Genomic DNA, 10,909 nt, shown 5'->3' with positions numbered 1-10,909 from the left:
AGGACCACAGCATTTCTTTCCCAGGCAAGCAAAGTAATGCTCAAAATTCTGCAACAAAACCTTTTACTATTTATGGAGCAAGAAATGGCAGATGGCCATACTGGGTTCAGGAAAGGAAGGGGCACTAGGAATCATATTGCAAATGTATGTTGGATAATAAAGCACACTACAGTATTTCAAAAGAAAATAAGCATATGTTTTATAGATTATAGCAAAACCTTAATTCTATACATCATGAAAAACTATGGGTGTGCTACAACATTTGTATTTCCTGTACTCAGGACAAGAGATTTATCCATCAAGGCAAAATAGAGAGAAATGGAATGGAATGGTTTTCAATTGACAACAGGATCAGACAAGGCTGCATTTGATCACTCTATCTGTTTAATTTGTACACTAAACATATCAAACATAAAGAAGGATTAGACTCAGAGAAAAGAGATGTAAAAACTGGAGGAAGAAACAGCAATAGTTTAAGATATGCAGGTGATACCATACCACTATCACAGTTTGGAATAATTACGGAAGAAAGTCAAGGAAGAAGTGGTAAAGGCAGGTTTACAGTTAAACATTAAGAAAACAAAAATGACCACAGATGATTTACATAACTTTAAAGGAGAAAATGAAGATACTGAAATAGTTAAGATTTCCCATACCTTTGCTGAGTCATTAATTAGAATGGAGACTGCAGTCAGGAAATCAGAAGACTAGGACTTGGAAGGGAAGTTATGAAGGAACAAGACATGATTCTGAAGTATAAAGATCTACAAATGCTAAAGTTATGATTGTCCGTGCCATTTTATTTCCCATTTCAATGTATGATTGTGAAAGCTGTACAGTAAAGAAAGCTGATAGGAAGAACATCAACTCATTTGAGATGTGATGCTGGTGAAGAGTTCTGCAGATATCATGCACTGCTAAAAAGAGAAATAAACAGGTCCCAAAGCAAATCAAATGTGAACTCTTCCTAGAAACCAAGATGAGTAAACTGAGACAGTCATACTTTGGTCATAATATGAGAAGACATAGCTCACTAGAAAAGACAACAACACTTAGTAAGGAATGCAGTACAATACTTAGTAGAAGGCAGTAGGGTGGGGGGGGGGGAGACTGCATTCCAGATAGACTCAATCAAGGAAGCCATGGGAAGTCAGCAAGACTTGAGTAGGATGACAGGGTGACTTGGAAGTTTCTTATTCATGGGGTCATGATAAGTCCAAGTAACTTGATGGCAGTTAACAACAACAAACTGAAATCAGCTTTCTTGAAGTCCAGAGTGTGCGTCTGACTTTTCCTTTTCTTTTTATAATAAATCCCAAGACAACATGGATGTCTACTCAAATGAGTTGTCTAAGCATCTAAAATCCATGACAATTAAAATAAATTTAGAACATGTTGATATTATAATCATTATTCTTTCAGTCTGGGCTTTTTTTTTTTTTTAATGCCAGAGATGGAGATCATGTGCCTGGCACCAAATATTATTGCATTGCAATTCCATCATTCCCCGATCATTAACTATGCTGCTGGAAGTTGCAGTTCAACAAAATCTGGAAAATTCCTTATTTCCTAGTCCTGCTTTTTGGCAGAAACATCAATACACACATGTACAAAAACAGTTCTGATAGCACTCTTTGATGTGAGGAGTATATTTGGGCACCTTTTAAACATACGGTTTTCCCAGTATAAACTGAAATTAAGACAGCTGATAAAGCATTAAGAGACAAATCAAGTCAAGCTAAAAATTTCAAATTAAACATTCAGGTAAAAATACAAAATGGGTATGAGAGAAGAGATGTAGAAAAGTTGCAATACAGACATGACAGATAGGAAATTTAATTTATGACATTAGTGTTAAAATAGAAAATAAGTTTACCTTCATTTTCCTCTCCAGGTGGATGATAAAATGAGAGTCCAAGAGATATAATGGCTGCAATTTCCAAGATGATAAGAGTCACATCCTGTAATGCTTCCCAGACTAACTGTATGAAAGTTTTTGGCTTCTTCGGAGGTATAAAGTTTTTCCCATATATTAGCTTTCTTTTATCTAAGTCAGCAGCAGTGCCAGGCAATCCTATAAAGAAATGAAATACAAATGGTTTAAGAGTGACTAGCAGGTTGCTTAACACCCATATTAACTGCATTTTCAAAGTAAAGCAGTTTAAAAAAAAGTTGAAAACTGAAAAAAATTAGCTCATTAAACTTCCAATTTTTATTATTTTTTGTTGATAAGGCTGAGCTAATATATTACAAACATAGCCATACATTTATAGAAATCTTTCACGAATACATTTGCTAGACAACTATTTGCTGACTGGAACCTCCTCTGAAAAAGCTTCCCAAGAAAACCCTGCCTTAGGGTAACCATAAGTCACATAGCTAGGCCTTTAGGGGCCCTGGGGCAGAAAGTACATTTGGGGCCCCTATGTTTTTTAATGTCCCAAGTCGTACTGCGCACTGCGGGCAGCATCTTGGCACACCACTCTTTACATGGGCCGTGTGTCAATGATGTGGCTCAGGCGGTTCCTTTGAGGTAGGGTTGCCATAATTCTGTACCACCAAACCGGGAAAAATGTAGGAAAAATATAATGATTATGATAATTATTATTTTTAGCCTGCATCTCTCTTATGGACCAAGGCGGGTTCCATAAAATAATCCATAAAAGTTACATCAAACGATAATCATAAAATCACAATCCCCAATCCAAAATTTGTATGACAAAATTTAGACCAAAATGTAGAACAAATGTTGGTCAAAATTTACCCCAAAATGTGGGGCATTTGAGAAAAATGAGGGACATAACCAAGTAAAAGCTAAAAACATTTAAAATTTTTTTTTTAAAAAAAACCAAAACATTAATATAAACCCTTATGTTCCACCTCTGAGACTAAATGCATCTGAGGAAGTAGGCTTTAGGAAAGCTCATGCTGCCAATTTCTTTCTTTCAGATAATAATAATGATAATAATAATAATAATAATAATAATAGAATTCAAAGACAGAGTTTTTTGATCACATTAGAGACTAAATGCATCTGAGGAAGTATGCTTTAGAAAAGCTCATGCTGCCAACTTCTTTCTTTCAGTTAATAATAATAATAATAATAATAATAATAATAATAATAATAATAATAGAATTTGAAGACATAGAGATTTTGGAGCACCTCTGAGGTTAAATGCATCTCAGCAGGAGGCAGTGGTGGAAGCCCAGGGTTCAATCCTTGCTTGGGCATTAAAAACCTCACTGGGCTAGTCACACTCTCTCAGCCTCAAGGGAAGGTGAAGGCAAACCCCCTCTGAACAAATCTTCCAAGAAAACCTTTGGGAAAGTCACACACTCTCAGCCTCAGAAGAAGTCAAAGGTAAACCCTCTCTGAACAAAGCTCCCAAGAAAACCCCTTGAAGGTGCGCACACACACACACACACCCAAGTCACACTGTCTCAGCCTCAGAGGAAGGCAATGGCAACCCCTTTCTGAACAAAGCTTGCCACTAAAACCACCTGATGATGAAACAACTTGTAGCCCACAACACAGAAAGTGCCCAACCCTCGGGAAGAGCCTCCCCAGGGCCCTTGTTGGACAGAGCCGCCTTGGGGCAAAGTGGGGGCGGGGAGGAGAGCAGGGCCCCTTTGGTCCCTGGGAGATGATGGAGAGATTTGGGGAAAACAGACGGGAGGGCTCTGGGCCTCCTCTAGCCAGGGTCTGATGGCACCCACCCAAGGCAAGCCCCAGAAAGCCCCCCATGATTCAGCACACACACACACCAGGAGGGGAGGGAGGAGGAAGGAGAAGGAGAGCAGCAGGAGGAAGGCAAAGGAGAAAAGAGGAGGAAAAGAAGAAGAAAGGAGGAGAAGGAGGAGAGAAGGAGGAGGAGGAGAAGAGGACCAAGAAAATCCCAGGATAGGGCCGCCTTGGTCCAAAACGACTTGAAGGCACACAACAACAACAACAACAACAACAACAACAACAACGGCAGGAGTTGCTGGAGCTTGGTTTCATCTCCCTCCCCAAGGGGCTCTCCTCCTCTTCCTTTCCTCCTCCTTCAAGGGCGCATCCTCCTCAGGTTGCAGTGAGGCCAGAAGGGTGGCAGCACTATGGACCTCCTCCAGCGCCTCAGCCGTATTTCTTTCCCAGCCCAGGCCAGCCATGTGCAGCAGCCAGCAGTATCTCCCCCTGGCTTCCTCCTGGTGGCTGCTGTGGCGTGTATGTGTGCCACTGGCCCTGCTGCTGCCCAAAATGAACCCCCTGTGGCCACTATGTCCTCTACTAAAATAGCGGAAAGTAAGTTTGTAAAAAAAATTTTTTTAGGTAACCCTATCTTGGGGCCCCCTTTGGCTGGAGGCCCTGGGGCAGTGCCCCGCTTGCCCTCCCCTAGCTACAGGCCTGGTCACAAAAGACTTGAAGGTACATTACCCCCCCCCCCACATAAATACACACACAAACACTCTGTAAAATAGAATATCCATTCTACTAAACTGTAACGGGTATTGAAGGGAAGAATACAACACTAATAAATAATTTGATCTACATATTATATATTTAATGTTCATATAAATTACTAGAAAACAACAAATGTGGTTAAATGAGTTAAAAATGAGTTTTAAAAATGAGTTTAAAAAATCGCCTTCCAGCTCCAGGCTGTCTTGGATGAAGCCGATTATCTGGACCCATTTCAAACTGGCTTTAGAGCGGGATACGAGTTGAGACGGCCATGGCTGCCTTGGTTGAGCAACCCAGCAGGGATATGGCAGAAGCATATGTGGCTACCCTACTAGGGTCCGACTCCTCTTCCTTCCCCTAGGATTTCTTGGTCTGGCTAAAATCCTAGACAAACCAATCTGGGAATAATTTCCAGTTGTATTCTATGGATGGTTTCTGTTCTGAGGTAGTTCGTACATAGTAACAGTATAAAGGGTGGAATGGGAAATAAAAATAGTAATGCGTATTAAATATGCTTTTCTTGTTTAAAAGATGTATTATTTGAGTCCCACAATCCAACATGTCATCGTTCTGGGCATGATATGACTCCCTCAACTTGGTGTGTGTAGAGGCCGCTTAAACCTAGAAAAGTCCACATGCGTGTAGCACACTGGCAGCAGGGGTGTGTGGCAACATTCACTGACCAAACACATGTGGACTTTTATAGGTTTAAGGTGCCTCCACACACCCCCCTGCTGCCAGTGCGTATCTGCTCCAGAGGGTTTTTGTGCTTTTCTGTGACCATTTCGTAAATCTCCTAGGCATCAGTGGGAAGTTTAGACACATGATCATTTGACTAATATGTTTTCGTAAGGTTTATAGAACACTTTGATATGATTTATTAGTGGTCTTTGGCTTGCACCTATAGAATCTTGGTTGGTGTTTTTGTGAGGTTTTAGATTCTTTCTCATGCGATGGATGACCTCTGCTGCCTTGTCCACCCTACATCTCAGGATTCCTCGAATGCTTCCTTAAAGTTGAAGCCATTGCGTTGTCTAATAGTATTGTTGACCACAGATCTAACTTACAGTTAACACTCTGGCACCAGGGGCAGGGGATGGCAGTGTCTGGGGTGGCCCCTTCCTCCCCCGGCTCTTTCCAGCAACTGGCTGTCCGGAGTTGAACGTGGTCCTGGTCATGGCCTAAGTGGGCACCTGGTCTTTGTGACTACTCTTCATTTTTGTCAAGAGGCAGATCATGTGCTTCGCCATGATTCTCGGCCATGACTCCCACTATTCCGTTGTGGTCAGAGCACGCACCCAAGGGCCGAGATTGAAATCTGACTGTCCCAGGTTTAGGACATCAAGTATGAGACTCGGCGTGTTAGCCTATGATGAAGGACGTCACGCGTGCTTCGTCAACTGGAGTATCCCAGGAGCCCAGTTTTGGATGTCCTATAACTACATCTACGAGATGAAGTGCACTGGATGCTGTCATGAGAATCAGAAATTCCCTTTTCTTCATGGCCGAAGGCAGGCTTCCCAAATCCTTAATCAGGAAGAACTTCCGGGCCATCTGGACCTACGGAACACCAGCACCACCCCTTCAAGGCATCTGCAAAAGTCTTATTGACATGCTACTATGGATGGGTATGACAGTGCCCGCTACGGGACAGGGTCTTTCAGCAAGGCTGGAATATCTCAAGTACCAGGAATCTTTGTACTAGCTAGCAGCATCATCAAGGCCTGAGGCAGTAAGAAGCCTGTCGGCAGCACCAATCCTCTGCCAAGGACCTGACCCTCTCTCTTGAGAACTCGTGGCCCGAACAGTCCAGGTCACCTACCTCCGTCAGCCATAAGAGCAAGCTGGTCCATCAATTTCTGGAGTTCAGAGCTTTAATGACAACTACAACACACTGGAGAGCACCCTATGATACGTCCTCTCCTCTCACACCACAGAACAAACAGAGAGGCTTCACTCTGTTTTGTGGTTGTGCAGTCATGCCCTTGGGTTGTGTAATGTGAGGACTGTTTTTTGCAATCCTGGCCAGGGGTGGCAATCTCAGGCAGTGGCACAGGTGCCCACTTTGGGGGCACAAGGGGAAGGGGCATCCAAAATCCTCCTGTCTCTTCCCTTGCCCCTCCAAGTCCACTGGTGGCTTTATAAATAAGATGTTCACGTGAACCTCTTTAATTTATTTATACAGATGTATACCCTCCCTGGCATATTTCTCTTACAACACCTCACTGTCGGAGCCAAGAAGAGGGGGACTTCATTTATTCCTTGTACTAGGGAACTGACCCCTTCCCTACTAATCCGTATGGCAAATTGAATCCACTGCTGTCTCTCCTCCCAGGCCCATGGTGTCTTCTGCGCCACTGTGTGTGGACCCAGCCCTTTTGCATTCAGCATTGGACCTGCCTTCCAGATGCCGGGATGTTAACACTTATGTAACTGAGGGAGCCTAGACGGATGATCAAGTTGTAAACTGTCTGCAAGTCAGAAAACCAGCGTTTCTGCCATCTCATTGTGATGAGGGGGTCATAGTGAGGAGCTGCTCTTGCCATAGGTTTAAACTTGTCTTCCTCCCTTTGTCCACAGTGGGCAGCGCACCTGCAAAACCAAGTGGGCTGTGTCCCCTAATGGCAGTTCCTCCCTTTCTGACCTGGATCCCAGCAACAGCCTTTTCCCTCTTTGGGAAGAACAAGGGATCCTGTCACACTCTTGTTTCTTTTTAAAATGGCTGTTTAATAAAATGGGCGTCTGCCCAGCTATAAAACAACAACACACTGCTACTATATACTTGTCTCTCCCAATTTACAGGGGATGTATGTGGACCCCCCCGCGCGCAAACTTGGAAAAATGCAAATATCCAAGCCTCATTGATATAATGGCTGTGTGCCCCTGCGCACACACCATTTTGTACCTCTAGCTTCCCATCCACAGAAATTCAAGACCACAAATGAAAGTCACAAACTAGGAGGGGCGACTGTAGTTGGGGTTGTGCAGAGGTTTGGCTGCCTTGTCTGGTGTGTAAGAGAGGCAAGAGTCTCCATAGCAACTGACTTGTTCTCTTTCAAGTAGGGATGTAAAAATAATCAGTTTTTTTTCCTTGATAAGAAAGGGGCTTGACATGCCTAGACACCCGATTAAAGAAAATTATTAGGGCTGCACAACATCTTTTTCCCTGACAGAGACTAAAAGATGAATCCTTTCTTAATTTTTTTTTGTTTCTGTTTTTCATAAAAGGGTATTCTGCACAAACACCTTATACTTGGTAAAAAATTAATACATTGTCTACTAAATCCTTTTTTGGGGTGAAGAATGTAATTGCACTCAGAAAGTGACTTTTGGTGCAAAAAAATGAAAGCATTTCACAAAGTTCAAATGTGAAAAACTGTTTTAGAAAATGTGCAAAAAGTTAATGTAATCTTACCCCCGGCAGAAAAGTTTGGCAATTTTCATTGTTGCATGTAACAATTAAAACAAGCAAGATTTCCTTCCATACTTTCAGCATGTTAGCTTTCTGAAATTAGTTCATGTGGCTATAGGATTATGAAGACTGCCTCTTAGGTTGACCTCTTCTTGTGATGTGCTTTAAAACCAGTGACTATTTACTAATCACAAGATGAAAACTAATTCCCAAGGAAAACGCCCAGCCATGGGTTGAATTCTAAACACACTGAACACTGGCCAACATGTCCTTGAGGGATGCCATTCCTCACAGTAGGGGCCAGAGCCATATTATGCATCGGGCAATCATTAATACTTGCTTTAATTTAAAAAACAACAACAGTGTTTTCTGTTACATCAATATTTTTGTGGATTACATACTTGGATAATTGACCAGAAATGCATGAGGGATGACTGTCACTTTCATCAGAATTGATAAAAAATGGTTCACACATGAGGGAAATGTTTCTGCTATTTGTCATGACATTTAATTTCTGTCGTGCTGCCACTTCAAGAATATCCCACGAGGCAGGCACAAAGGGGGTCCTGTTTTTAGGAAACCACTCTAGGGGCCCTGGTACCTTGATCTAACCCTTAGTGGGTCTTACAAGGAGTTGGCATTGTTAAGGAACAGACGAACAATCTAGGCAGAGCACAACTTTTTAGGGCCTAATCAAAAGTTTGTGGCATTTGTGCACTGTTTGCTGGCCTCATTTGGTGGGAGTGTATTTAATGTTAGCACAGAAGATATTACAGAATAATCAAATAAGAGAAGTTACGCAAACTGCCATTTGAAAATCCCCCCTCTTCCCCAGCCTCTCTCAACATAAGAGTCCATTCTATGGCAAGTGAGTTGCAGGCTTTCTAACTGTCCCAATATTGGCAGGATTGTCCTAATTAATCCTCTTTTTTCAGGCTGCTTTTAAAAAGTCATCCTACTTTTTCAGTTGCTTTTAAAATGTCCAGTTTCCTCTCTTCCTCCCACTTTCCCACTTTGTCCTCAGCAGCCTACTTCAGTATCAGCAATCTGAGTTTAAAATGTAAAAGCAGTTTGTACTCAGTAACCCTGGTAGACTGGGACAAAACAAATTGCTGCAGCTGTCCTATTTGTGTGTTCTTCTTATTAATTACTTTTTGTAGTCTTGATCCCATTCTGATGCTGCTTGGTCATATGTACCCCAGCATTCATCTGTGAAAATGCTGGAGAGTATGAAATTGTTCTGTTTTAAATATCCTTGGGTGCATGCTGAAAATTTCTGAGACTGATTTGAGCATGACACACACTTTCTAATTAAAGCAAATTTTACATGATTTGGGCAGCAAGAGGCAAAATCTAATTGACATGGTCTGGTGTAGTTTTTTGTGACGTTGGGGCAGTTTTTGGTACAAAATTTTTTCACTCAAAATATTAAAAAGAAAAAAGTTCAGGAGAGTGTCAGGAACTTTCAGTAGATATCCTGGGAGCTTGGGGACCTGCCTATAGACTGTACAATCCCCAACCTTCTTTAAATTCATTTGGCCCTCAAAGTTGAATGTAAGGAGGTCCAAAAGACACTCCAGAAATAATCCACAGTTTGAGAGACCACTGTAACGGCCCTGACCTCAGTGTAGGAAATCTTGGGATTGTATTGTTGGTTGTGGCACCAGAAGCTCCTCTGTCAGAGAAGCTAAATGTTTCACAAAAGTATTTCCCAGAATTCCCTAGCAGTTAAAGCAGTCTCAAACTAGATTATTTCTGCCAGGTAGTTCTGGACCTTAATTGCTTAGACTGATCTCTCTCTCTCTCTCTCTTTTAGTAATGTTTCTTCAATTTTAAAATGGGGATGTTCTTCATTCCAGCACTAGAAGCTTGGCTTCTAGTGTTGCTATCACAGTTTTCTTCTCCTGATTGGATTAGTGCTTGGCCATCTGTGGCTTTTCACACTACTCGTGTTTGTGGTTGATTGTATTCTCATGAGAAATAATGTTTTGTGGCTGCAACAGTTTTTGGAGTGCCAAATGAAAGAGGCTAAATGTATCAGGTGTTGTTATGTTTCCAGCTCATTCTTTTCCAGTTGAGTTTTTTAAGTGAGAAAAACAGTAGGAGCTTTGTCTGTTATGCTTCAAGATCTGGCAGTTCAAGCAAGCCACTGGCTCACCCTATCCGTTCTCTTGCCAGTACGAGGAGGCCATTTGGGGAATGGGAGGCAGATCAATAATATGATATGCATCCAATGACGTAACAAAATCCTGGGTGTGGACAGTAGCATCTCAAGCTTGTACAAAAAAGGGAAAGCTGAGATCAAAAATCTCTAGATGTTGAGCGGCTGTTGCTAATCAGAACAGACCATGCTGACTTTAAAAAAAATCCAAAATCTATCCTGTGGTTATATGTTTACTGAGCCAACAAGAATGTATACAGTATATCAATGCAAGTTTTCAAAGTTTCACAGACTTCTCCATCAGGAAAAATGGCTATATATTCCCATAGTAAATTTATCAAAGGCTTTTTGCCATAAATGTAGTGAGAAATATCAAATGTCCCAAGCGGGTACGAAAGGAGAGAAGCACTCAGGATCATATTACAACATATGTTTAAGAATATCAAAGAATTTCAGAAGAAAATCAGCTTGTGCTTTTATGATTATAGGAAAGCCTTTAATTGCATAATTCATTAAAAAAATATTAGGTTGTCCGATGCATAACCTGCACTAAGGATGAGAGGCTGCTGTTAGGACAGATATGGAGCAACTGATGGTTTTCCAGTTGGCATGGGGGTCAGGCAAGACTGCATTTTATCATCCTTCTACTTTATCTTGTATGCTGACCAATCTATTTAGGTAGGTTGCCTAAGAAAGAGGTGTCATTGGAGTGTCCATTTTTGTGTGAGTTGTCCCCTACTGATGTAGCACGCGATGGCTTCTGACCCGTGCGCTAGTGCCCACTCGTTGGCCAAAACAGCAGCCTCTCATCCTTAGTGTCAGGTGTAATGCCTGCCGGCTCCCGACTAATCTGTTTTTTAATGAAATTATGCCTTTAAAGGCTGTTTCCTATAGC

General features: G+C 41.8%; 1 protein-coding gene and 1 pseudogene across 7 annotated transcripts in view; both read left to right on the top strand.

The window, feature by feature from the left end:
• ATP2B2 (ATPase plasma membrane Ca2+ transporting 2) overlaps window positions 1-10,909 on the top strand; it is a 166,500-nt gene that overhangs the window by 26,754 nt on the left and 128,837 nt on the right. The window lies entirely within an intron of this gene.
• On the top strand, window positions 4,096-6,278 carry LOC121922477 (annotated as a pseudogene).

The sequence above is a fragment of the Sceloporus undulatus genome, chromosome 2, assembly GCF_019175285.1.
Source record: "Sceloporus undulatus isolate JIND9_A2432 ecotype Alabama chromosome 2, SceUnd_v1.1, whole genome shotgun sequence".
Classification (NCBI taxonomy): domain Eukaryota; kingdom Metazoa; phylum Chordata; class Lepidosauria; order Squamata; family Phrynosomatidae; genus Sceloporus; species Sceloporus undulatus.
Note: the sequence above shows the minus strand (reverse complement) of the source record. Positions and strands in the feature narration are given on the sequence as shown.